At 37.4% G+C, this 23326-nt stretch overlaps 1 protein-coding gene across 3 annotated transcripts in view; it reads right to left on the bottom strand.

Annotated features, from left to right (window-relative positions):
• The window catches only part of sh3rf2 (SH3 domain containing ring finger 2), a 98087-nt gene extending 75336 nt beyond the window's left edge, over positions 1 to 22751 (bottom strand). The window contains exons 1-3 of one of the 3 annotated variants that reach the window (XM_087281434.1): positions 22537 to 22751; positions 21795 to 21846; positions 20334 to 20455 (exon numbers count right to left, since the gene is read on the bottom strand). The gene's annotated coding sequence lies outside the window, so the exon portion shown is untranslated. The remainder of the gene's footprint in view (positions 1 to 20333; positions 20456 to 21794; positions 21847 to 22536) is intronic. The other 2 variants (XM_087281432.1, XM_087281436.1) reach the window with 2 other exon arrangements.
• Between the last annotated feature and the right edge of the window lie 575 nt (positions 22752 to 23326).

Here is a 23326-nt window from a genome sequence, read left to right as displayed (position 1 = left end):
AAATGACAGGGAGTGTGTGGTGCGTTTGCCCTGAACCTGCACAAATCACCTCAATTGGATCTACTGCACAAAATTGAGAGGAAAATTAGCATGAGGTGAAAAACATCCTGCAAGTAAAATGATGACATGGTGCACAATTTAGTGTGAACCTACACTGTAAACAAATATCTGTTAATTTTAGGTAATTCTAAATCTGTTAATTAGCGTTAATTTACAGTTGTGAATTGCATTATGGGATTTTGATCTCTGCTCTGTCGACTTTTGGTGATAAAAATTCAACACTGCAGTTTAACAGTGTGATTTTTATTGAAATTTTAATAGTTTGAATAATATAATGTATAATAAATAACAGAAATAAGTCTGTAAAATAACAGAACATGTAATGGGATTTTATTACCAGGTTTTTGTACCACAATATAAAACACTGAGAAAATATATCACTTTAATAAAAATGAAAGACACTAGCTATGTTTCTATCCACATATTTTTATCTTTCCTCATAAAAATCAGTTGATGGAAACGCCAAGATGTGCATACATTTTGAAAATGTGCATAAAAACATATTTGCGCATAACTGAGTATGATAAACTTTTTGTTTGATAAGAAAAGATGCACATAAACTACGATTGAAACACTTTTACAGAATAAATTCCAGTAAGCACATTAAAAAAAAAAAGTTATGTGATTTTTGTTCTTATTTCGCAAATTCCGTTTTTTACTTTTGATATTTGGCACAAGTTAATCAGGAAGTGACAGTTTTGTTCTCTTGGACTTGTTGGATGGAAACGCTGCTTTATTTGCACACCTTTCATATTATAGATATTCATATTATATATATTTCATATTCCAGTTTGGGCATAAATTTAATTTGCATCTTTGGGTGGAAACATAGCTACATTTAAATGTTGTTGGAAGACAGATCAAGGTCCCATAATGAATTCAAAAGCGCAAATAAATGAATAAAACCATGAATCACCAAATATAAAAACTGTTCATTTATGTTTTGTTTTTTTTTACAGTGTAGCATTAGATTAAAGCAATCTTAGACAGTCAGGAAGTAAAAAACAGAGCATACTGACATTATGAGGCAAAAACAAACTGTAAACAGGGTTTTAGTAGGTATTCCATGTGAACGAATGGCCTATAGAAAAACTGGCAGAGCCTCAGCTCTCTGACAACACTACTGACTCTAAACAGTAAGCAGCCTGGTTTATCTATTTTTGGGATCCCCTGACACATTTCCATTAGGGCCTGTGCTATTTGCAGCACTTTTTTGTATTTGCATGTATTTGCATGCATGTTTGTTGTCAAACCAAACTAAAGAAGTTCTCTCCATTTGTTAGTGTTTTTCTGTTTACGTGTGTTTCCTTAACTTGCAACATGTTTGAGCTCTCGACCACTGTGCCACTGTCTCAAAATTCAATCATTGTTTAATTTAAGTTAGACATCCACCTTCTTAGAATTGCTCAATCTATTCAGTATAAACAACTTTAAAAAATATATGTTTTAATTCATTTTATGCTAACTGCACAGGCTCATTAGTATGTAATATTTATATTAAGTATATTTTTCTTATGCATCAATAATGAAATATCTGATGAATGATGACTGAGTACAGCTTTATTGAATTTATCATGTTAGGGTGACTGTGTCATACAAAAGAGAAACGGGATGTATTAATCATAATAACTGCAGGCATGAAACAAATAATTTTTTTCTTCAGCAAAACTTGTCATAGGTTGAATGCAGGCCCGGATTGGATACTCGGGAGGACCGGGAGATTTTTTGGTGAGCCGGTTCATTTTTTGGTCACGAGGGCCGGTGTCCCTAAAAAGTGACCAATCTGCAAACGTGGATAGTTTGCACATTTGAAAAGGGTCCCCAGTTAACACGGACACCAGGTAAACCGTAACACCCGCTTCCTTCAGTTTACTGTTAAGAGTCCTCAAGCAGAGGTTTACATCGTGTAGACTTGACATCATGTTCACGATTACAGCTTACAAGTGGATCTCGTTAAAATATTGAACACATTGATGCAGCATGTCTGGCGCAAGGTCTGGCGTTTCCGTCTGGTCCGCGTCCTTTATAAACTCTAAACACCAACCACACGCAAAGTAAAACCGTGTTAAGCTGCTCATGTGTTTGCCACAAAACGGGCAAAACAACCCTCGACCGCTGTCCATGTTTGGGCACCATAAACTTCGTTTACGCCATGTACTCCACAGCGCGAATGTACCGCGCTCACCAGCAACAACAACTTCCCCCCGCGTCACTACCTGTGTGTGGTACATTCTACGCCACTTCCGGGGTGTGGTACATTCCCTTTCCGTAGGGAATCTGTAGCTGCGTCCCAAATCGCATACTTATGCACTATTCTACGCCATTTTGTAGTATAAATAGTGTAAGTAGTGTGTTCACACTGAAAACTCTAAAAATAATAAGAGCACTTTAATTACCCGGATGATGCACTCATTCAGCCGCTAAAATGAAGTGTGTAATGATGGACACTTCACGCACTCAACGACCGCAAGTTTGCTTACGTAGCGGAAGGGGCGGAGCTATCGGACGCACATGTTGAATAACTTTATTTAAATTGGATGGTGAAAGCAAAATTCTTTTACGAGAGTGATTATAGCGCCTCCCGATAGTGATTGCGGCAACACTCACGGCAGGTATTATTTGATAATTCGGCCGTTTACTTCAATGATTTGGCAACCGTCAAACGTCATCAGGGAAACGGTTTGAATTTCCGCTTAGTAAAAAAAACATTAGTGTGCCATTTGGGACGACACTACATATATATACTACCCTGTTGAGTGTGTAAGTGCATAAGTACATAGTGCATGAGTGCATAGTGTATAGTGTGCCATTTGGGACGCAGCTTGTAATTGTAATTTTGCATAGATATATACACTAGATATCGCATTGGGACCCTGAGCATGCGTCAATAGCGCCGCATCATTGGTACAGTGCTCCCAGGACAAATGTCATTCAACCGCACTAGTCAAGACAGTGTTATTAGGTGAAGATGCGGGACTTTAGCGCTGTCTACGGGTGTGGTAACGAGCAAACAAAGAAAACAAAGCACAAAGGCAGAACATTTCATATGTAATATTAAGTTTTTTTCTGTTTTTGTATGTTCGAACTTTTGTGCTAATTAGGTAACGTTATTGATGATAATACAGTCTCTTACTGCATTCACCATAAGGCAAATCAGCTCCAACTCGCACTAAACACTCGGCTTAGTTTTGTTGAATAAAATCAGCAAACAATGCAAAAGAAATATGACAACGAGATGCTGCGCTGCCAGAAACTTGTATTATTGTCGGCTAACGTTAGTGAAAGAGTCGTTCGGGGGATTCACAAACGAATCGCTCCCTCCGTCAGTATGAGAAGTGAAAGCGGTAGAGGAGGTGTGTTTCAGGACATGATTAAATCATATTAAACAGGCAGGGTGGATAGTACATTTCTGTACACACAAACACAAGCTTTTTGTCAGGAATGCCTGTCACTGATCCATCAATGTAGAAAAGTGATGAAAAATTATAATTTTCGTAATTAGAAAAAAAAAAATTACATACTAACATTGTTATATATTTACGAGGCAAACACACAGAGATGCCATCAAGCGTGCTTTACTTAGATATAAACAACGTCATCACAACAATACATCACATGGCTTAAATAGTTGTCAAGAACCAATCAATAGCGAGACCAACACCCAGATCATTACACACAAACATTATCCCAATACACCACATCACCTTCCCTCTTAAGATAATCATCACATAAATCAAACATTACAAAATACAGTTCAACATTACTATGTTTCCACTTAGTCTCTGAAACGTTGTGGTAACTTAATAGTTCGTTTAGATCGACGTGGCCCCACTGGGCTTGCAGGTCCCACTGGGCTTGCCGCCCCAGATACAGGAAGTCCAGATTCACATTCAACAGCTGGAGATTCCGTCAACCCTGAATTTTGGCTGCTTGAATCAGTCAACTCTTTTTCAGAACTTGGTTTCTCCAATGAGCTGTACGAACTCAACTGATCAGTTTCTGATGAAGAATGACGTGGCCTCAACTGATCACCATGCCGTCTATACATAGTGGTTGATGATGAATCACACACCTTATATGATACTGGTCCAGTCTGCTGCACCACCACTCCAGACAACCATTTTGGATCTCCTCCAGCTGTATTACGCAAGAAAACAGACTCATCAACAGCAAAGGACCTTTCCCGTGCCTTATGATCGTGTAAGTGTTTTTGCAAATATTGCTTCTTGCGAACAACTTCATGAATATTTGGTTTCAGGAAATCCAACCTGGTACGGACATGTCTCCTCAAGAAAAGATCAGATGGTGATTGGCCAGTGGTACAATTTGGAGTAGTGCGATAGCGCAATAAAAATAAAGATATTTTATCTTCAATGCACATCTGCTCGTTTTTCAGTTTTTTCATGCCCACCTTAAAGGTCTGGACATATCTCTCTGCCAACCCATTGGTGGCGGGATGTCTAGGTGCCCCAGTAGTATGCAAAATACCATTCCTTCTTACAAATGTCTGAAATTCATCTGAAGTAAAAGTAGTTGCATTGTCAGTCACAATCTGTTCTGGTAATCCATATGCTGAAAACAATCGCTTCAATCTGGTAATTGTAGCTTGAGATGTAATGTGTGACATTCAGAAAACTTCTAACCACTTTGAATAAGCATCCACTACAATCATAAACATATTGTTCAGGAAAGGGCCAGCAAAATCTATGTGCAGACGTTTCCAAGACTCACCCGGAAACTCCCATGGATGAAGAGGAACTTGACTGGGCACTCGTTGTTCTTGTTGACAAATTTCACACTCTTTGCAACATTTTTCCACATCCATATCAATTTTCGGCCACCACACATACTTGCGAGCCAAGGCTTTCATTTTAACAATGCCGGGGTGTCCTGCATGAAGTTCATACAACACTGATTTTCGAAGTTTGAAAGGTATAATCACCCTTGTTCCCCATAGCACACAACCCTGTTCCATCGATAACTCGTCTCTTTTAGTCTGAAACACCTCCAACTCTTCTGCCACTTCACTTGGCCAACCCTCCATTACATACTGGGCAACTTTAGACATATGTAGATCTCTTCTAGTTGCTCTAGCAATCTGTGATGCATTTATAGGGGCCTCATGTATATGATTAGATAGCAGGGTATTAATATGTGCTGACATGGCTTCTGTACCCACATCTGTAATTTCAGGCAATGGCACTCGTGACAATCCATCAGCATTTCCATGCATCTCTGCCTTGCGGTAACAAATGTGGTAATCATAGGCTGCTAAAATTATTGCCCACCTCTGGATACGGGCAGCAGCCATCATTGGGAAATGTTTATGTTCCCCAAATAAAGTCACAAGAGGTCTGTGATCAGTCATCAGCTTAAAGGATCGTCCCCACAGATATTGATGAAATTTTTTTACACCAAAAATAATGCTTAATGCTTCTTTCTCAATCTGAGAATATTTCTTTTCTGCGGGTGACAAAGTGCGTGAAGCATAAGCAATAGGGCGTTCCTCACCATTTGGCATTGTATGCTGCAACACTGCTCCGATTCCATAAGCTGAAGCATCACATGCTAGTGTCACAGGTAACTCTGGATTATAGTGTACTAACACTTTATCACTAGTCAACAGCTCTTTGCACTTCTCAAATGCACTTTGTTCTTTCTTCCCCCAATACCAGATCACTTGCTCTTTTAAAAGTCTATACAATGGAGCCAACACTGTGCTCTGATTTGGTACAAAACGTCCATAATAATTAACCAAGCCTAAAAAAGCTCGCAATTCCTTTACATTTAAAGGTGCTGGAGCATCCTGGACAGCCTTCACCTTGTCCTTCGTTGGATACACTCCTCCTCCATCCATCACATGACCCAGATATTCAATTTGAGTCTGGCCCCACTCACATTTACTTTTTTTTACTCTTAATCCAGAGTCTTGTAACCGCTGGAGAACTTGGCTAACAATTGATAGATGCTCTTGTTCATCTTTTCCCACAATCAACAAATCATCCAAGTATACCACAACTTTCAGGTCCTTCATCAAATTTTCCATAATACGTTGAAAAATAGAGGGAGCTGAACTAATGCCAAAAGCCAGACGATTATAGACATAAAGTCCCTTGTGAGTGTTGATTGTTGTGTATTTCTTTGAGTCATCATCAAGCAAAACTTGCTGGTATGCCTGAGCTAGATCAATTTTAGAAAATACTTTTCCTCCACTTAAAGTGGCCAGAACTTCTTCAATTCTTGGTAACGGGTACGTTTCGGTGTTAGCAACTTGATTTACAGTGACCTTATAGTCTCCACATAGCCGAATTGTTTTATCTTTTTTTACCACAGGGACAACTGGAGCAGCCCATTCACTGTATGTAACTGGAGATATAATATTTGCTTTCTCCAATCGCTCAATTTCCTTTTCTACCTGTTCTTTCATGGCAAAGGGTAGTGGACGACTCTTGAAAAATTTTGGCTGCACATCTGATTTTACTGAAATTGTAGCTTTAATATCCTTCAAAGTTCCCAATTCATCCCTGAAGACTTCATTGTATTTCTCAAGAACTTCTTGAATTGATGTAGGCTGTTGCATTTGATTCACATAGTGAATTCCTTTCCAATTCAACTTAATTTTATGCAACCAATTTCTACCACACAAATTAGGTCCGTTACCTTCAACCACAAGCAAGGCCAACTCATTTATTTGGTGTTCATACTGAACAGTGGCTCTGAATTGTCCCAGAACTTTAATGCTTTCACCAGTATAAGTTTTTAACTTTACTTCAGCTCTTTCCAGTGGTACATTAGCAAATGACTGTTTGTATGTTTGGTGGGAAATTATACTCAGCTCCCGTATCAACTTCCATCAGTACATCTTGCTGATTCACAGTAAAATTCACTTTAAACTTTTGTTTTTCCGAATCACTCAACAGAGAAAACATTTCCAATTCTGGCTCTTCGGCATCCATATAAGCCGTCACGTTGCTCTTTCTCTCATGTTTACTTTTATTTGGGTAAGGCTTTTCTTTTTCTCTACACGCTTTCTTTAAATGACCAAATTTTCCGCACTGATGGCATTTAGAATTCTTAAAATAGCATTCATGTGCCTTATGATTGCTACCTTTACATCGATAACATGCATACCTCTGGTGATGCGTAGTTTTCACTTTATGCACAGCCGCCGCATCCTCTGCTTTCCTCAGCTGTTGCGTATCCCGATCAGCTGTTTCCATACTGAGAGCAATTTCAAATGCTCGTGCAAACGTGAGCGCATCCTCTGAAAGCAATCTTCGTTGGCATGCTTCGCTTTGTATTCCGCTAACAAAACGATCACGTAACGCTTCATCCAAACTTGCACCAAAGTCACATTTTGACGCACATTGTTTGAGTTCGGCAACATACTGGGACACAGTTTCATGAGGCTTTTGTATGCAGTGCTGAAATCGGAAGCGCTCAGCTATTATTAGCGGTTTGGGTTCAAAGTGTGCTTGCAGGATCCCGACAATTTCTCTAAATAATATAATATAAACAACGTCATCACAACAATACATCACAACAATACATCACATGGCTTAAATAGTTGTCAAGAACCAATCAATAGCGAGACCAACACCCAGATCATTACACACAAACATTATCCCAATACACCACAAACATCCATGAAAACTCCCGATCATAGATATATTTGTAAATGTGTATATCTCTGGCTTTAGATGGCCACAGTCCTCCACTGTACCCTGGTCCCGCATTCATTTCAAAGGAGCGCTACCCTGTAGCAAGATGGCGGCGCTATTGACGCATTCTGTACAATAGACAACAATAGGCCAGGCGACATCTAGTGTATATATCTATGGTAAATTTGTTTTGGGATTTGTAAAAGTGTTTTGCGTCTTGTTAATTTGTTTTCTAAAATGTAAATTTGTTTCGTCCTTTGTAAAATTGTTTTTCCTATGTAATTGTGTCTGATAAGTAAAAATGTTTTTCAAAATGTAAATTTGTCTCGAGCTTTGTAAAAGTGTTTTAAACTTTGTAATGTTGTTTTGCACTTCCCGGCCACCGTACTAACCATATATGGTAACTAACTAACTCTTTAGGAGCATTATCGCCACTTATTGAACTTTACAAATGGGTTTCCCCATTATATCATTATTAAATCATAACGATCATTTTAACATGTCTACAGTTTCTGAACTCAAACTATGTATAAGAATAATTGGTTAAACACTCATGACTTAATTCACATGTCCACATTCACAAAAAAAAAAAAAAAAAACAACAGACCGTCTAATTGTAGGATTAAGTGTAATAAACTAATTCAGGATCTCAATATTATCACACGTGGTTAAAATCACTTTGTTGTAAAACATAAAAAGCAAACAATAATGTGTGACATTAAAATTAATTACTATAGTTAATCATTTAAACAATATATAATACAGTTTATATACTATATTATCTTATCTGATTATCTGATTATAAACTACTGTCTTTTACTAAACTGTTAGCAACTATTTATAATATATATATATATATATATATATATATATATATATATATATATATATATATATATATATATATATATAATTATTATTAGTTAATTTGTTTGTAATGCTAAATTTGTTACAACTATAATTACTACAAATTACCAGTACTTTATGGTTTAAAAACAATATATTGCTTACTTTAAATTTAGTATTTAATGTGAGAAATCATTAATTAAAAAGTTATTAGAAAATTAAGCAAACAAATACTATTAAATCGCTTGAGTAGAATATTAATATAAAGTCATACATTTATTATATGTAAAAAGATTTTTATTATATATAAAGATGTATTATTCCCTATTAAACCTCGGTAAAATTCGGTGCCGAAACACATTTTAGGGGTGCCGGATCCAGGGTATTCCTGTTCCAGCACAAATTAAGCCCTGAATTAATGAAATCAGATGACTCACTACATTAATAAATCTGACATAACTTGATCAGAAATCTAAAAAGCGGAGAACAAGATTAAGCCATCAATAGAAAGTAATCCCGTCGTTAAAAAAGTCTTGCAGATGGCAGAGCAATATTTTTATTCCAAACTCACTAACATAATAGTGCCATTGTGGTCCAGTGGTCAGCATATTACCATATGATGCTGTCAACCTGAGCTCAAATGTCACCCGAGTAGTTTTTTTTATTATTATTGTTATAATACTGTTTGTGTTACTTATGTAGGTTTACATATTTTATTTATATTTTTTGTGTGACCACCGTTACAAAGGACTGAATATATTTGAATAATTTTGCACAGAATATATATTCAGATGCTGCAGGAAAGGACGTTGTGATGTTTGAAAGAATAGTGCTGGAGATTGAACTACCCTTTAATGTTCCTATGCAAAACATTTGAGAGGTGTTTTTCTTTCAACACATTTTTAAACATAATAATTTTAATTACTAATTTCTACTAACCAATATCTGTTGTCTTTGCCATGATGATATTACATAATATTTTAGTTATTTTCAAGATATTAAAGCAAAATAACACTTTCTACAGTAGAAAAAATATAATAGGAAACAGTGTAAGAAATGTCCTTGCTCTGCTAAACATCACTTGGGACATAATTTAAAAGAATTAAAATTTCACAGGAGGGCTAATAATTCTGCACTCACAATCATCTTTAATGTTATTACATGTTTAATTAAGTGTCAAATGTCCCAAGTTAAATACTTAAGTTCTCTGTTCTCATCATTTGCATAAAAATGAACAGAAGCTGGTGTTTTTAATGCTTCTATTGTTTATATCCACTGAAAAATGCAATGCATTTTATGTAGAGATATATAGAGAGGCATGTACTGTATCTTTCCAATGTTCCTGGGTTTTAATTCAATGCACATTTACCCCGTTCCCACATTTGTATACTGTCCTAACAGCCTCCTCTTTCTGGCAGTCTAATGTAGAGCTCAATTGATGTGCACATGCACAAAAGTTAATGAACCCACATGTAGCTGAAGATGACTGTGACAGCTTGTGCGTTTTCTCAAAACACTGAAGGAAAATTCCAGACATCAGCTGTCTCATCATTTCCTGAACCCATGCATTAATAATCCAACATAGAAATACACTTCTGCATTAACGTCATGCGGGAATGAAAATAAATGAATAACCTAATTACCATCATGTTTTTGAAGATTACCAAATTGCTTGTAACAAATGGTGAGCTTTCCACAGTAAACAGCTAACAGCAAATGCATGTTTCACAAAGAATTGATTTTTTGTTAATTAAAACAGACCCAGCCCAAGTAGTCGATACAAAGACATGGACTTTTTTTTTCTACAATATTATAAGCGCACTCTTTCTCTTGAAGCAATGTTTAAAAAAAAAATGGAATAATTTACCTCCAATCCCAACATTTATCTATGCACACATTGAATGGGTAAAATAGGGAAATCCTCCAAACTAATTAGTGGTGCTTAAAAAAGCATTTCACCTTTAGCTATAATTCTAGCATGCATGTTTAATCACAGCAGGGGAATTGCCTGCGTAGTGAAAGATCTGCTCTCCTCATCTAAAGTCGTGTTAGCCAAATACAAACCTCGGGGAAAATGCATGGGCTCATTTGAAAACCTTTTAGCAGATACTGTATAAGAGAACACATAGAATATTGTGATAAATTAGCTCATTTAATAGTGCAGTGCAAGAAGATCAGTTTTAGAGTAGTGCCTATCAGACTTTTGGAGAGCCACATGCATAAACGATTGATAGAACTGATGACCCTGAGGTCAAATAATTATAGAATGTTAGGCTATGTGGACAACGCCTGTGACCAAAGTCCCAGTTTATTAAAAACAAGAGTAATTAAAGTTGCAAGCAGCAATGAAAGGGACCTCCCACCTGGGCTCACTGCCGCCCGGTTGCCCTATGATGACAGAGAACAGTGGACAATAATAATTTATGCTGAAATATCAAAAACCCCTGAAAAAATGATCAATTTATCCCAAACTTCCTTCAGTCAGCAGATGGCGCTATGTCTGTGACTCAATATTAGCATTTAGATGGAGTCTTCAGGAGAGAAATCTCATCAAATGTTTGAATGTTCAGGTAGATCAGACATTGTGTGGTTGTGTGGGACACTGTTCATATTTCTGCCGCGCCAGAGAGCTCCATCTGATTAGTTTCATTTTAAATAGCATGTGAATGTGTGCGTCAGGTGTGCGATACTTTTAACTGTCATGTGCGTGCCGTGTTACGGCGCCGAGCGGCGCATCTGGTGTGTGACGCCATTATGGATGACAACATGCATCTTTGGTGTTGATTTGATAAAATCACCAGTAGAAGTTCATTAAAATACAATGCCTGGAAATGGCTAACTTACACTTTTTTAGGTAGAGAAAGATAATATCTGACTTCCTGTTGGCTTTCAGATTTTGCTCCAAGAGACTTTTTTGTAGGTATTGGCGTGTTTCATGTGTGTGCCAATTTTTGTATGTGTGCATGAAACGTAGCTCGGGGACCACTCCATCAAAGTGCATACTGTAGGTGGCGCTGTCGAGTCATTTTGCCAAAACCACTTCTGAAACCTATAACAAACGTACATTTTTCACCACTTCCAGCGTAAGTATGGTACGGTTCAGGTCGGTTTGGGTCACCTTTATCAGGCTTGCGTTCCACTACCAAGGGTACCCTTTTGGTGGGCGTGGGTACGACAAAAAAAGTTTCAGTCGTATCATTCTCGCTCGAGGAAATGTCTACAATAAAGCTGTACGGGTCGCTCACATATATGAAAAGCACTTCTCACAAAGCAGATGCTTTACACACATAAATACTTGTAAACAAATGTTTATTACTAATTTTTCTATGAACAGGATTTGATTATAACTGCAGATCAATGACAGCGTGAAATAGCCTACTGCAACATCTGTAATTATATTAAATAAATAAATGAAGATTTGTTGAACACATACAGCCCCTTACAGTCTCCGATATGTTACCAAGTACAGAAAAACTATACATAGCAGACATTTCGTCCTTATTTAGGTTCAAAACAACACAAAGTATAGCCTACAGTCAGTGAAAACCTCTTATCTGTGTCTGTAATCTTCCGCAGCACATGTAGCCTCTGTTGGAGAGTCATTCCATCCTTCCCAGTTCATATTAGTCCAAAAGGGTATGATAAAAAATTTAAAAAGGCAGTTTGTTCAAGTTTGCTGAAGAAATAATGTGCTCCTTTTTTCCGGCTTCTCCTTTTTTTCGTGCTTCACTCTAGCTTTTGTCAGTGTCTGACAGGATCAGGTTTCAAAAGCACGTCAATAATCACGTCACGTTATTATCATGAGCTCAAGAAGCTTGTTATTTCAGATATAGACGCGCGGCAAGCGCAAGCAAGAAAGCGAAAACGCTTGTGCTTCAGACTGGCTCATAAAAAACTACGAGGTGCAGGGTAGATTCTGCTCTATCCCATGGCTTTGTGGCTGTTTATCAAGACGATGACAAGGTTTGTTTGAGCCCGGATCGATCATGGCTCGTTATTATATGTATATATAATAATCTCTCGGCTGTGTATTTTAAACATGACAGGTTTTTTGTTTTCATTCTGGCTGGTTGCGCAAGCAAAAGACGTATCTCTGTAAACCAATAGCGTTCAGTTAGGCATCTAGCTCTGCCTTTTGGTACCCCTTCTCGTGTTTTGTACCCTTTGAAAAGGTGCCAAAAAAGTGGTACGGTACGGTTTGGTACACCTTTTAACTGTGGAAACGGTCATAAAAGCGTACCAAACCGAACCATACCGTGCCATACCACTCAGTGTAAACAGGCCTTAAGTCCCTGATTACAGTACAGTATATTCGGAGCCAAAGTACAAAGGCAATGTCAGGTTTATAGTTTTTACTGTAAGACATGTACATGTACTGTAAGACAGTTACATGGCAACTATAGTTAAAAACTGAAAAGTCTGCATTTTTTAAGAAGGCTCACATGCAGACAACACTGTCAAAATGATCCCTGTTCACACTGATCCATGAAAACTACAGGTTGTGAATGCCAATTTACTAGTTATGAATTTGGCTGTATTCTATCTACACATGCCTATTGTTGCGAATGGTAGACAAGCAGACAGAGGTAGTTTCAAATGCAGCTTTATTTAGAATGGTCAGGCAGGCAGAGGTCAAAAACCAGTTCATATGGTGAAGTAGAGAACACTAGAATGTAATCCAAAGACAGGCAATAGTTTAGGGAAGGCAGCAAGGAATAAAAAAAAAAACACAATAAACAGTTAAAAGGTCAAAAACATGGGAAAACAAGAAGGAAATGGTTCAAATGCAAAAGCTAGACAACACTCAGCATTTTGTTTGTGTGTGTGTGTGTGTGTGTGTGTGTGTGTGTGTGTGTGTGTGTGTGTGTGTGTGTGTGTGTGTGTGTGTGTGTGTGTGTGTGTGTGTGTGTGTGTGTGTGTGTGTGTGTGTGTGTAACTGAGGGGTTTAAATAGCTCAGATAATCAATGATGATGAGTTTCAGCTGTGTGTCCAAATGATTGTCAGCTGTGGCAGGAGTGATTGGTGCAATGATTTCTGGGATTTGTAGTTTGGTAGGAAGTCATCTCCAGTTGAGACAACACTGCTGGCGATCACAACATCCATATACTAAATGTGATATGTATGCTTAAAGGGAATTTTTGTTGTTTACACACACTCAAAAATGACTTATTTTAAAGGAATTGAAGCAAAACAATTCTTCAGTTTTTTTGGGGGGACAACTTAATTGTTTTATGTTCAATCCACTTACATTTGTAAAAATGATTGTGCTAACTTAATTGATTTGTGTTAAAGGAACAAGAAGGAATTGTCTAGAACCCAGCATTTTTTACAGTGCAGAGATGGTACCAGTAACAAATTTTCAAAGACTTTTCCATTACTATGAAATTCCAAAGCATAAATAAAAAATACTAGAGTAATTTACAGTAAATACTAGTGTTTTCTGAACCATATTATTGTAAAGTGCCTCGTTTTCATTTTGAAGTGTAATGCAAATATTACAACTATGTTAACACACTACATCACACTGTCTTAATAATTATAGCGAACTCATAAACTGTAATAAATACTGTAGTATACTTTAGTTTTTAACTACAGTAAACCATGGTGTAACCTATAGTTGTAGAAAACTTAATGGGGTGGTCCACTATGATATGCATTCATTCATTCATTTTCTTGTCGGCTTAGTCCCTTTATTAATCCGGGGTTGCCACAGCGGAATAAACCTCCAACTTATCCAGCAAGTTTTTACGCAGCGGATGCCCTTCCAGCCGCAACCCATCTGTGGGAAACATCCACACACACACTCATACACTACGGACAATTTAGCCTACCTAATTCACCTGTACCACATGTCTTTGGACTGTGGGAGAAACTGGAGCACCCAGAAGAAACCCACGCGAAGGCAGGGAGAACATGCAAACTCCACACAGAAACGCCAACTGAGCCGAGGTTCGAACCAGCGACCCAGCGATCTTCTTGCTGTGAGGCGACAGCACTACCTTCTGCGCCACTGCCTCGCCTCCACTATGATATCATATTTATTACACATAAACAACATCTCTAAATGTAAAATGCTCAAAGTTCAATGCAAAGGGAGACCTTGATTTTTACAGAGTTAGCTTAGCAAAGCTTACAATCAACGAGTTTTGGGGTCTACAAAAAATACTTCCGGCCCTTGTAAGATCACAAAGGTTCATTTACCACGCACACACACTGCGCAGCTAAGGGCAGTGGCCAGAGGCGCTGTAACGTAACAGGAGAGGGAGACAATACCCTTCCTGCTATTTCTGTATTTGGGCTTCCAAATGACACCACACAAAAGACAGAAGTGCTTATAATTCAATATTAATTATGTTCCAGAGAATTATAAAATACATAGCAAGCATGATTTGACAAAACAGCTTCCAGAATCTCTCCCAGTTCAGTGCTGGATTCGGCTAAAATCTCCTCAAAGATGGAGCAGCTACAAGGAGACGCTGTGAACTCTGAGCCACGACCTGTAAGTGTTTTTATTTGTTAAAATTGATCATGACATGTACAGTGTCTAGCCGTAACAGGATGTTAAAGCAAAGATGTAAACAACAGGAAATGATGCTCGCCACCGCTAACGATTTAGCTACAAATTCATATTTATCAGTCAAACTGCTATAAACACACACACACACACACACACACACACACACACACACACACACACACACACACAAACACACAAACACACTTCACAGGTGGGTGCAGCCTCTCTATATGTGTGTGCGCGACTTTGCATTGTTTCTCTCTATAAGCTTTTCCATGCGTTTTACATCTCAGATAATGAAGTCGCAAAAGATATGTGAACGATTCATGTTACTTACACAGGCATATTTCGGATATGTGAGAAAGACGTTGTGTAACGCGTTGATTTAAAAAAATACAGCAGTGCTCCCCTAACTGGTGTGAAAACAACTTAATCCGAGCCTGAGAGGAAAAGAAAAATAAACATTGCTCCCGCGCACATGTGCTTTTAGTGTTACAGATAGTTCATAGTATACACACGCACACACATAGACACACGCACACACAATGGCATACACACACTCTCTTAAAGGAGCCGCATCCTATTTTCTCTCATTACAGACACTTGTCAGATGTTATTTTAGAGGAGGAGCATGAGGTTGACTGTTTACACAAAATGTGCTTGTGCTTGTACGGGCGTGACGTGGAGCCGATTCGCAGCACATTATGGCGATGACCAATCAGAGTCACTTGAGGGCGGGCCTTTCAGAAGAAATAGGAAATATATCAGTCGTTTTCATGTTAGCAGAGTAGTGGTGAGGTTTATGAAAAAATAACAAGATTTCCTTCAACTGAAACATGAGCACACATTGCTTTGCATTATATTAACACAATCAAGCCTTAAAACTACATTCTGGACCACCCCTTTAGTGACTTGCGTAATCATGTACTGTTATTTATATTACTGTAGCTGTTGTGTTATGGGTTTAAAACTCTATAGTATTCTTTATAAATTATGACATGGTTTTTTTCATGTGGTGAGAATTATTAGGAGAAAGATTTTATTCATTTTCATTTGGCCTAATTGCTGATTTTTTCAGGGGGTTGCCACAGCAGAATGTACCACCAACTTATCCAGCATATGTTTTACACAGCGGATGCCTTTCTAGTCGCAACCCAGAACTGGGAAACTCTCATACACTCTCACATTCACACATGCACTCATACACTATGGCCAATTTAGTAAATCCAATTCACCTATAGCGCATGTCTTTGGACTGTGGGGGTAACCAGAGCACCTGGAGGAAACCTACGCGGACACAGGAAGAACATGCAAACTTCACACAGAAATGCCAACAGGCCCAGCTGGAACATTGACCTACCTGCTGTGAGGCGACAGTGCCTCTCTAAAAGAATTTATTTCTTAAATAATATATATTTTTTTAGCATTTTTGGAGTAAATTTTGCATAAAGTTTAATTATAAATGAAGATTGTTTTACACAAGAGATCCCATAATGTGGTAAGTTAGCATGGTGCAGTTAGCAAGTTAGCATTTTGCCTTACTGCTAGATTTTCTAACTACACCAGTGCTGGCAAAAAGCCTATTTCTCCCTGGATGGCCAAAACCATCTATGTATTCTAGCTGAATACATTTTCTGCAAGCAAACAGAAATCATAAATATTTCAGTATATACAGTTGATGTTTTGCCTGTGCTATTTGAAGGGCTTTGTGCTCATCATTTTCTGTAGCCCCAGACTAATTTTTCATATCACATGAGTGCCCTTGAGTAAAAATGGCAACATGCAAGTCACATATTTCTGGGAATGCCATTGAGATGTAAAAATATACATATTTTTCCAGGAAATGTATTAGGCTACCATCCATGATGCAATTCTCTGTAGTTTTGCTTTCAGGTACACAGATCTAAACATTTTAAAGGATTTGTTGAAATCAGAAACCCATATTTCAACATGGGGACACTAGTGCATGATCACCTCACAGTAAGAAGGTCGCTGGTTCGAACCCTGGCTGGGTCAGTTGGAATTTCTGTGTGGAGTTAGCATGTTCTCCCCGTGTTCATATGAGTTTTTCTCCTGGTGCTCCGGTTTACCCCAAAGACGTGTGTTATAACAATGAATAAGCTAAATTGGCCGTAGTGTATGTGTGTGAATGCAAGAGTGTATGGTGTTTCCCAGTGTTGGGTTCCCTTTCTTTTCATGACACATTAATATTTGTGTAAAGAACAGCTCCTTCAGCATTACACTGTAAAAATGGACATTGTAATTTTTTTTATTCTACAGTAAAAATTTGTTGCTTGGTTAAGAGTAAGTTCCCTTAATATATACAGGTATAATGTGTTCAAGGGCTGCATGATTTTGCAAAAATGTAGCATTGCAAGATTTGTTTATTTTGTGATATATATTGCAATATGAATACAATTTCACCAGATGCTTTAATATCTCTATTTGGAAAGAATTTATAATGTTAGATCAAATGGGCTGATTCTGTAGTGTAAGTGCATATGAGCAATTTCACTCAGTGCGAAATGGCTGTACTGTATCTGCACTGGTGGGAGGCGTGCTTTGGCCAGTGCTAATACACAGCCATATCGCACTGCTACAAGTGTGATATTGCATTTATACAACAGTTTGACGGCACAATCTTGTATATAAAAAAGAAAAATCAAACATGGAGAGTCTAAAACCTTTTTGTATTAGGAACTACTTTCTTTCGTCATTCAATCACATCTGCAGCTGACGTCAGAACAGCAGAAGCCTTTACCAATTCACCAACATCACTTAAGAGCTAGTGTTTGAATGATTCTCCATAGCGTAACATCCAGTGATGACAAAACTGTTGATTGAAAAAAAGTTGATTTTGCTCAAATTAATATGCGTTTCTCCCAAGTGCGGTCAACTACATTCATGCCAGTCAACGACTATGAGTAGGAAAAAGAAAAAGACACTCAACATCCATTGCAAAATAAAATGTTACATTATTGTAATAAAAGAATGATACAGCGGTAGAGCTACCACTCACACACTTCTCCTCAGAGCTCACCAGAACTAAGCCGAGCTCCAATACATGCGTACTTACATCTCAAAGGTAAAACAAACAAAAAAAGAAGTCCACTTATTGGGGACATGACGTTTAAACACAATGCATATCAAACATTATGCAACTGTTAAAATATCACATTAATTAATCCTGAAAAAAGCAGCGCAATCACTATCTGACTGCTGTTGTGTTTGCGATAGAGAGGGACGAGGCTGAATCCAGCTTCTTATTCGCAGCTTCTTATTGATGCTATCTGGTCCACCTTAAAAACCGCGCCGCTTCCATTTTTCAGCTTCTTATTTTCGGTCAAAAAAAAAAAAAAAAACACGATTTTAATCTTTTTATGTGGTCCTGGCGCCATCTTGTGGATAGACAATGTCAACGGTCTGACTAATGGACACCAACACGCTGTCTCTCAGAAATGATAAATATTTTAAAATATACACTACACTTATAAATAAACTGAATAGTTGCAATCTAAACAACTACATTCTTGACTAAATAGCCTCAAAAGTACATTATGTTGCCTAACAGCAGGAATATTTGTCAAACAGTAGACCGTCCTCTGCTTGTATGTGGGCGGAGTAATACACAAAGGTGAAAAGGCCTTTGTGTGCTGTTACTGGCAAAATATCTCATGGCTATCAGCCAATCAGATTCAAGAACCAGACAGAACTGTTGTATAAAATCTAATAAACAATCTATAAATTTCCATTCTATTTAAATTTTGCAGTGCATTTCTCTATTTGCATGTGTTGTGAGTATTTTCATGCATAATAATCTATAAATACAATCAAGAAAAAGATACAATTGAAATAAAGTGCTTTATTGTTTCCCAATTCTAACAGTATTTCAGTACAGTAACTGAATGATAAAAAATAAAAATAAATCAATAAAATGAATTGTAGTTAAGGTCACAAATAGTACAATTTCTTATGCCAGAATGCTTTCAAAGTCATTATGCAATCACAGGCACCAAAACACATGCAAATAATGAATGATAATACACACTCAGCATTGCATATCCTGCAATGTGACTATTGTGAGGGATCACATTGCAATATATTGTGCAGCCCTAATTGTGCAGCCTTTTGTACTTCAAAACATTGGTTTGGTAGTTTACCAAAACACCATTACCATTTTAACAATTTTTTATGGTGAAGATAAAATGCCACATTGTTTTATGACAACAGTTTATTTACAGTAAATTTACCTAATTGTTTGACCAGTATAGCCATCCATTGTAAAAACATTGCAAAAACATCCCCATTACTTCAACTAAAATTAATCTATAGGCTTTCATAAACAACCTATTAGGTCGGGAAATATCTGTTTGTTTTTTTATAAACTGCTTACACAAATAAAATAAAAATAATATTGTACAAAAATGCCTATAGTTTGCACCTTTAAATCGGAATGCATTTATTTGCTAAGCAAAACACTTTATGATATTAAGTCCTATACTCAATAAATATATATAAAAATAAGTAACTATTTAAGTTTAATAAATGACCATTTTTTGCCAAATAATTATCTTTAACTTTTGTTCCAGACTCCACTGGCACTGCTCCAAATAAGCATAAACTCACAAAATTGTGATATTAAGATATTTCAAACTTGTTTCGCATGTAAATGTATTTTGAGTGAAGACTCTTTATGACTCAAACGCCATATTTTTATTTGAATTACTACCTCTGCTTTAAATCTCGCATTTTATAATAGCAGTACCATGGGATGAGCAAAACATGCAGTTATGAGTACGTAAATGACAGCATATCACAGAGCTTAACTTTGGAATGCAAAACACTCTTTTGAATTTGGAAGAATATAGAGTGACTGATATAGTTAGCCCATAAAATATTAAGACTATGACGCACCAATCTCAGACTCTTCCTTCAGTGCTGGTCGTGATGCACCTAACATTTTATGACTCACAGTGGCTGCTGCTTCAAATGATGTACAAGTTCATAGTATAAAATGACAAGGTGATGACACTATGTCTAGTTAAGCAAATGAGAACCACTGATGCATGAATAGATTATGCTAATTATGAGCGAAAACCATATGCTGCACACATTCGTGCTGTCACACACATCCGTCTTTTCTCCCATACTGATTATCAAGCAACGCCAAGGATAAAAGAGATCAAATCTGGTGTATGATTTCAGAAATTCAATTCCCAGGAGCTGATACTGTGGCGATAACCCTCACCTCTGTCCATGAAATCATTCTTTCAGCAGCAAACTGATGAATGTGTCACACATGGGCTGGTCCTGATGAGAGTTTCTGTGTGGCTGTGCAGCTTCGGGAATACATATTAACCCTCAGTGGGCCTGCAAATGAAAAAATACAGGTTACACTTTGACTAGTTGCTATCAGAGCTCTGGATCTCCAAGATGCGTAGTAGAAAAATAATTGGTAACGGTTGCTAAGGCAAGATAGGGATTTCATAAAAAGTTACTTTAGGACAATTCAAATAGTAGGTTTGGGCAGAGTTGTGCTTTTACTTTTATTGGCAATGTTTTAGTTTGTATGTAGATAAACTTCCTCCTGAAATAAAATCAGATTTATATATAAAGATGGAAAAGTGCTGAGATTTGACTGGTGGAAATAAACAGAATTACTGAATATCATGCTGAGAAATTAAACCTAATTTTATGTTTTGTGAAATAAGGTGTTTATTCACCCTTTCAAGACTTCAAACAAGGCTTCTGAGTTAAATTACTTAGTTGAAATTCAGTTAATTTAAAATATGCAAATTCTAATTCTGTTCTGTTTATTGCCCTAAAGCAGGGGTGTCCAATCTCGGTCCTGGAGGTCCAGTGTCCAGCAAAGATTAGTTCCAACCCTAAAAAGACACACCGGGCTAGCTAATCAAGCTCTTAAGCTGCGGTCACACTGGGCTTTTCCTCCCATAGACTTCCATTCATACGCATGCGAATGCATAAGACTGGAAATGCCGGGTCATGTATCAAGTTTCGTTGGTGAACTCTGACCTGCAAAAACGCACCACTTGACTGCGTGATAACAACCGAGGATCAAAACATGATCTCTCTGGACAGAAATTTAAATGGAGCAATCGCTCACTTTTTAAATTCCTAATAATCTTGTTTATTCCCACCCCTTTTCGCAGCAACACACGACAGAATTTCGCACACACAAACTCTAGTGTCATCATAGCTTTACTGGGTTTTCTAGAAACATCCTTGCAGGTGTGTTGAAGCAAAGTGGAGCTAAAATCTGCAGGACACCAGCCCTCCAGGACTGAGTTTAGACACCCCTACTCTAAAGAAAGGTTCTCCTAAAACAAAAAATTCTGACATCATTTACTGACCCTCTATTTGTTCCAAACCAACAGGTATATTAGTTTCTTTCTTCTGTTGAACAAAAAATGTTGGATATTAGAAGCCATTAAAATCCCTTGTATTTATTTTATTTTATTTTATTTTTTTCAAAAAAATGGATGTCAGCTAATGGTTACCAGTTTTTAACATTCTTCAAAATCTCTTCTTTTGTGTTCAACAAAAACTCAAAGCTTTTGAACCACCTGAGGATGAGTAAATGAGTATGTAACTGTTAGGACACTAGATAACAGAGTTAAGGAGCCATATGCAGTTTTTATCAAGTAGCCGGGCAGGCAATGGTCAAATACAGGAGTAAACGGTAACTTACAGGTAATCCAAAAGGCAGAGTCGGGTTACAGGAAAATGGTCAGTACAGGCAGCTATAAAGAATCAACAGACATTGACACTGTGTCAAAATCCTAAAACGCAAGCGGTTTGAAAAACTGCACCGAAGAATGATCCGGCCACGTGACTAGGCGATTCGAAATACAAAGGTCACGTAACTAAAGTGTTTCGTGGCTAAACCAATTCAAAGCATCAATCATTTCAGGAGTGTTTTAAAAACTTGGTGGATCGCGGTTTTTAGAGATCTAGCCATGTGAATAAAGGCTTTTTAATTTTTTCACTTTACTAGAGTGCCTTGGACTGATTCTTGTTGCAGATTTGATGAATCCCTTACCCAAAGAGCACCGACCATACATTTGAACTTACCCCAGAGCGCTTTTTGTTTTGTTTTAACTTGGTGGATCTCTGTTTGACTAACAGGGCCACAAAAAACTCATGTACATGTCTTATGTAGCCTATAGTGGGCTATATGTGTGCATAAAGTTACTGTGCTGCACAGGGCCCCAGGTTCAAAAACAAGAGATATTTATTCACAAAGTGTTAATTCGGATGTCAAACAAATGTTAAAATAAAAAAACATGTTAAAAGAACAGAGCATTTAAAAACTAACATTTAAAGCCGCATCACCCTAGATTCTAACACATCTATGCATGATAATCATGAACTCTCTAAACCAATTCACTACATCACTTATAACCTGAACTCTACAATGTGGGGTTTAATACCTGAATTTGCTTAACTGTTTCGTTGCTGATGCTGTTCCAGAGCAATACATAAAAATGACCACTGGGTGTGGTTACTGTAGAGAGGAGTTTCAAAACATTTTATGAAGCCTCGCTTCACCATATGATTATCAATAACAAGAAAACATGATAAGAATTAAACTCTAAAAGACTAGACAGAATAACACTTCATGATGTTTCAGTGTCTAAACTAAAAAGACTCAACAAAGTGAGCAGTCTATATACTCTGAGTAATCAGTCATTGAGCAGCTCCGAGCTGTGTGTGTGTAATCAAAGGTGAACCAGTACAGGTGTGAGTGATGCATGTAGTCCGAGTGAAAGGGAATGTTTACCAGCGATCGACAAGCCTGGATCGCTGATGATTGTGACAGGGTAATTGTTTCATTCTCAGGTAAACCTTAGTGATGGTGAAAAGAAGCTTTCTGAACCAGTAAAGCGCTCGACTCAATTGTATCGGAAAAAGGTTCGTTACTTGAAGCTTTCTAAATCAGAGCTCGATGAGGACCTCTTCTGGTTAAAGTGTGGGAAAGCACTGTATTGCAATAATGTCAAATGTTCACAACTGACCAGTTCATTCATGTAGTAATACAACAACAGTAATATAAACAAATTACTCTATTACTGTAGTTTTTACACATAAGGTATGTTACACCACTGATGATTGTAGTAAAGTCCAAGGAATTCAAAAGTATTTACATATATCATATTCCAACTAATCCTTCAGTCACCCACTCACTCCAAGCGGGGATCGATCTAGCGATTCATATGCAGT

This window comes from Danio rerio, chromosome 14 (genome assembly GCF_052040795.2).
Source record: "Danio rerio strain M-AB ecotype USA chromosome 14, GRCz13ab, whole genome shotgun sequence".
In the NCBI taxonomy this organism is placed as follows: domain Eukaryota; kingdom Metazoa; phylum Chordata; class Actinopteri; order Cypriniformes; family Danionidae; genus Danio; species Danio rerio.
Note: the sequence above shows the minus strand (reverse complement) of the source record. Positions and strands in the feature narration are given on the sequence as shown.